Below are 6,000 nucleotides of genomic sequence, written 5' to 3' on the forward strand. Positions count from 1 at the left end.
AAAAAATGTTAGCAGAGTATGGTGGCGCACATCTGTAATCCCAGCTACTCGGGAGGCTGAGGTGGGAGGATTGCTTGAGCCCCGGAGGCAGAGGTTGTGATGAGCTGAGATTGCACTACCACTGCACTCCAACCTGGGGGACAGAACGAGATCCTGTCTCAAAAAAAAAAAATTTTTTTTTTAAATTTATTGTGGTAAAATACATATATAATTAACCATGTTCGCCATTAAAAGTCCGTCCGTCCTTCCTTCCTTCCTTCCTTCCTTCCTTCCTTCCTTCCTCTCTCTCTTTCTCTCTTTCTCCCTTTCTTTCTTTCTTTTTTGAGATGGAGTCTCGCTCTGTTACCCAGGCTGGAGTGAAGTAGTGCCATCTCAGCTCATTACAACCTCTGCCTCCCGGGCTCAAGCGATTCTCCTGCCTCAGCCTCCTGAGTAACTGGGACTACAGGCACACGCCACCACACTCAGCTAAGTTTTTGTATTTTTGGTAGAGATGAGGTTTCATCATGTTGGCCAAGCTGGTCTCGAACTCCTGACCTCAAGCAATCCACCCACCTCGGCCTCTGAAAGTGCTGGGATTACAGGTGTGCACCACCGCACCAGCCAAAAGTTTTTTTTATTGTGATAAAATATACATACCATAACATTTACCATTGTAACCATTTTAACGTGTGCAATTTGTAGCATTTAGTGCATTCATAATCTTGTGCAACTATCATCACTAGTTCCAGAACATTTTCCTTTTTCTCCAAAAAAAAAAGACCCCTCCCCATTAGCAGTCACTTCCTACTCTCCCTTTCCCCAGCCCCTGGCAGCCACTAATCTGCTTTCCATCTCTTATGGATTTGCCTATTCTGGATGTGTTTTAGAATAGAATCACGTGACCAAGGCCTCCTATCTGGCTTCTTTTTTTTTTAGATAGAGTCTGCCTCTGTCACTGTAGCTGGAGGTAGGACACTGCCTACTGCAACCACTGCCTCCCGGTTCAAGGCTCTTCTGCCTCAGCCTCCTATAGCTGGGATCACAGCACCTCGCCACCACCGCCAGATTTTTGCATTTTTTTTTTTGAGACGATCTCACTGCGGTTCCCAGGCTGGGAGGTGGCGCCATCTCTGCCACCGCAGCTCCAGCCCTGGGTTCACTTATTCTCCCACCAGCCTCCTAAGAAGTTGATCTCAGCCAGCTTAATACCAAGTGATGAGAGAGACGGGAGTTTCACCCATGTTAGCCAGGGGTCTCACATCTCCTGGACCTTGTGGATCCACCTACTTCGCCTCCTGGGGTGCTGGGATTACAGGCTTGAGCCACCGCGCCCGGCCTGATTTTTGTATTTTTAGTAGAGACAGGGTTTTACCGTCTTGGCCAGGCTGGTCTTGAACTGACCTCAGGTAATCCGCCTGCCTCGGCCTCCCAAAGTGCTGGGATTACAGGCATGAGCCACCGTGCCTGGCGTATCTGGCTTCTTTCACTCAGCCTGTTTTCAAAGTTCATCTGTGTTGCAACACGCATCAGTGCTTCCTTCCTTTTCATTGCTGAATCATATTCCATTGTATGGATAGGCCCCATTCTGTTTACCCATTCATCTGTCCATGGATGCCTGGGCTGTTTCCACCTGTTGTCAACTGTGAATGAGGCAGGCGCGCCTTTGCAGCTGTGTCTGGCCCTCATCTGCAGGCCCCTCTGGGTCTAGCACCCTCTGCCAGCTGGGCTGTGAGCAGGTGTTCTGGGCCTGCACACCTTCCCTCACCCTTTTACTTCCTGGTGAGTCCAGGCATGTGGACCTTTTTCTGGTCCAGGCATGTGGACCATTTTTTTCTGGTCCAGGCATGTTGCCTCAAATCAAGGGTCCACTTGGAGTTATTTTGTTGTCTCTCAGGGGCCAGGCCCTTTAAAAGTCGGATGCTAGAAGCAGCTCCTTTTCCTCTACTTTCTGCTAATACATCCCCAAGACAAAGAACAAGACTGGCCTGGCTGCCACCATGATGAGAGGATGGACAAGGCAAAGACAGTAGGAAATGCTGAGCAGTGGAAGGGCGTGGGGAAGCAAATGTGATCCTGCATATTTTCTTTTTTCTTTTTTTTTTTTTTTTTTTGAGACGGAGTCTCACTCTGTCTCCCGGGTTGGAGTGCAGTGGCACAATCTCCGCTCACTGCAACCTCCGCCTCCCGGTTTCTAGCGATTCTCCTGCCTCAGCCTCCCGAGTAGCTGGGATTACAGGCGCCGACCACCATGCCCGGCTAATTTTTGTATTTTTAGTAGAGACGGGGTTTCACCATGTTGGCCAGGCTGGTCTCGAACTCCTGACCTCAGGTGATCCACCCATCTCGGGCTCCCAAAGTGCTGGGATTATAGGCCTGAGCCACTGCGCCAGGTCAATTTTGCATATTTTCATCCTCACTTACTGTCTTGCATGACAACTGAGTGGAGGGTGGGACAGTGTGGGACATGGAGGCCACAGCCCAGGACAGTGGGTAGGGGAGATGATGAGGGGCCACCTTTCCTCCCAGCACAGCCAGTCTACCCAGGCCAGGGCAGGAAGCGAGAGGAGGGGAGACCATGTGGGGGAAGGGGGGTGTCTGTGGAGGCCCTGCCTGGACAAGCAGACCAAGGTGGTCCTTCTTTGCCAAGATAGATGGGCAAATTGTGATGGCCAGTTCTGGAAAAGGCAGTCAATGGGCCCTGGGGAGAAGAGAATCTCTCCCCAAATCCACATGCAGGGAACGAACCCTCCCTGGGCACTCAGATCAGTGAACAGCTCGTATCAGTGTAAGGTACATGAGTTGGTATATTTACTCCTTGGACTTCAATAGCCAGGGATTCTTTGACTTGTCAAGTCTTTGAGCTACAGAAAATAAACACACGCTTGTCCTCTCTGCTCCACCCTGTCGTTTGCTGACCCTACACTTGCTGTGTCAGTGAACACTGCGGGCCCTATTCCAGCTTGCCTCATTTGGAATCCACCATTTACTGAGATGCCATAGATGAGCTGCTCTCAGATATCTCAAATTTCAGAAACTGATACACTTTTTTAAAAAATGGGACCTGGCCGGGTGCTGTGGCTCACGCCTGTAATCCCAGCACTTTGGGAGACCGAGGCGGGTGGATCGCCTGAGATCAGGAGTTCGAGACCAGCCTGACCAACATAGTGAAGCACCATCTCTACTAAAAATACAAAAATTAGCTGGATGTGGTGGCATGCACCTGTAGTCCCTGCTACTCCTTGGGAGGCTGAGACAGGAGAATGGCTTGAACCCGGGAGGCAGAGGTTGCAGTGAGCCGAGATTGCGCCACTGCACTGCAGCCTGTGCGACAGAGCGAGACTCTGAATCAAAATAAAAAACAAATAAACAAAAACAAAAAGCAAAAAAAAGGGACCAATTTGGTTTGCCAACTTCTTGTTGTGCCAAGTTAGGGAATTAAAAAACAAACAACCAACCACAACTATCACTGTCATTCCATATAAGGAAAGACATTTGAATTTCAAAAGAGCCAAAGGAGGCCAGGCACAGTGGCTCACACCTGTAATCCCAGCCCTTTGGGAAGCAGAGGTGGGCAGATCATTTGAGGCCAGGAGTTCGAGACTAGCCTGGCCAATACAGTGAGACCCATCTCTATAAAAAATTCTTTATGAGAGATCCAAAGGTGCATAATCTCATAGGATAGTTGTTTAAATAGAGCAAATTCAGTCTTATGAAAATCTTACTCGATTGTCCCAATTTCTCCTTCTGCATCATTTTGACCAGACAAAATCCTCAAGGATTATGAGGTCTGGGGATCAACCCAGTGTTTAGAAACCACTTCCAGAGTGCCTCCCCCAGGGATCCCTGGGAGCTTCCCATCTGGTTATTTTGTTTTCTTCTTCAGTTATTCTTCCCAGTTTTCTTCATAGGCACCTATGGGGTCTTTGGCTAATGAGAAACCCATACAGCTCAAATCAAAACCTCTTGTACCTTCTAGAAATTTCTATATTAATGGTGAGCAAACTTAATTTTCCCCCACAAGAGCCAATTTAGGGGAAAATGATGCTTACGGGCTGCATTTATTTTCATTCCAAGTGAAAATAGCTTTGAATCCCATGGGAGTGGGGGCAGGACATGTATTTTCTTCCAGGGTAGAATGTCTGTGCAATCAAGTAGATTCATGCTAATGAGAAAGCAGCGCCACTTTCCAGTTACTAAGATGTTAATATCTGGCATAGTTGAGAATTAGTTATATGGAGACAGCTTTCTAATTTTTCGGCCTAACATTAGTTGACAGGCTGAAGGTATAAATAGAATGGCACAAAACCATTTATTGAAAGTATGTTTCATTCCTCTTCCTTTGATCAACCACGTAGACTTATTTTGATCCAATACAGGAAACCAAGTTATTAAGAATTCTGCTAGTCAGGTCGGGCGCGGTGGCTCACACCTGTAATCCCAGCACTTTGGGAGGCCGAGGCGGGCAGATCACAAGGTCAGGAGATCGAGACCATCCTGGCTACACGGTGAAACCCCATCTCTACTAAAAATACAAAAAATTGAGCCAGGAGAATGGCGTGAACCTGGGAGGCAGAGTTTGCAGTGAGCCGACATCGTGCCACTGCACTCCAGCCTGGGCGATAGAGCGAGACTCCGTCTCAAAAAAAAAAAAAGAATTCTGCTAGTCGTTAATACATTGCAAATTGTACATTTCAGTCAGAACTCAGATGGTTTCTAAGGTTTGGCTACAAAGGCCAGTCTCAAAATAGCTGCTGTCTCCGGGTAGCAAGGACTTCCTCAGAGGTCCTTAGGGAAGCCCAGAGCAAGCTTGCTAGAAATCACTCATTTTGGAGGCTTTTAAAAAATATTACAAAAATTGGCTGGGGACGGTGGTTCACGCCTGTAATTCCAGCACTTTGAGAGGCCGAGGCAGGTGGATCACCTGAGGTCAGGAACTCAAGACCAGCCCGGCCAACATGGAGAAACCCCGTCTTTACTAAAAGTACAAAAATTAGCCTGGCGTGCTAGCACTCGCCTGTAATCCCAGCTACTTAGGAGGCTGAGGCAGGAGAATCACTTGAACCCAGGAGGTGGAGGTTGTAGTGAGCTGAAATCATGCCGCTGCACTCCAGCCTGGGTAATAGAGTAAGACTCTGTCTCAAAAAATAAAAAATAAAAAAATTACAAAAACAAGTGCTTATGTGTTATCAGGTGCACTTTTATTAATACATAGAGGTCAGAACTCAAATTATTGTGTGGTCGAAATATCTATTGAGTAAATCATTCACATTGGACCTAGATGACCAAAACTATGATACAAAGAATTTGATCCATTTAATCCTGAGGCAACAGAGCTTGTATTCTGGAGTCAAACACCCTAGGTTCAAATCCCTGAGAAAGTACCGCTAACTAATTGAGTTACCGCTATGATATTGTTCCTGGCGTGGAAGGACTTAACAGAACCAGTGGAGTTAGCAAGATGTCAAATAGCAGAGGAGGAACAGACATAGGGCACAGAGACTTCACAATTCACTTCCTTAGTGCTTACAGTTTCAGGCAAGAATGCTCCTTGCCATAACAAGACTAAACAGGACTGTCCGCCAGACCTTAATTCTAAAATGGATTTTCATTGTTAAAAAATGATTGTCAAGGCTCAAGTTTGGAGTCCTGAAGAGTTTTGGGAGAGGAAGGATTGAGGTTGAGACGACATCTCTGGCTGAACACAGTGAAACCTCATGCCTCTGCTTAAAATGTTAAACTTGCTGGGCTTAGGTGGCGCCTGTAGTCCCAGCGGCTGGGAGGCCGAGGCAGGAGGATGATGAAGCCTGAGGCGGAGCAGTGAGCGAGATCCAGCCATTGCACTGCTGCTGGCATTGCAGAGCGAGACTCCATCTCAAAAAAAAAAAAAAAATGATTTAAGGTCGGGCTGGGTGGGTCACGCCTGTAATCCCAGCATTCTTGAGAAGCCGAGGGTGTAGATCACCTGAGGTCAGGAGTTCAAGACCAGCCTGGCCAACATGGTGCAACCCTGTCTCTAGT

This window comes from Papio anubis, chromosome X, assembly GCF_008728515.1.
Source record: "Papio anubis isolate 15944 chromosome X, Panubis1.0, whole genome shotgun sequence".
NCBI classification, from domain to species: domain Eukaryota; kingdom Metazoa; phylum Chordata; class Mammalia; order Primates; family Cercopithecidae; genus Papio; species Papio anubis.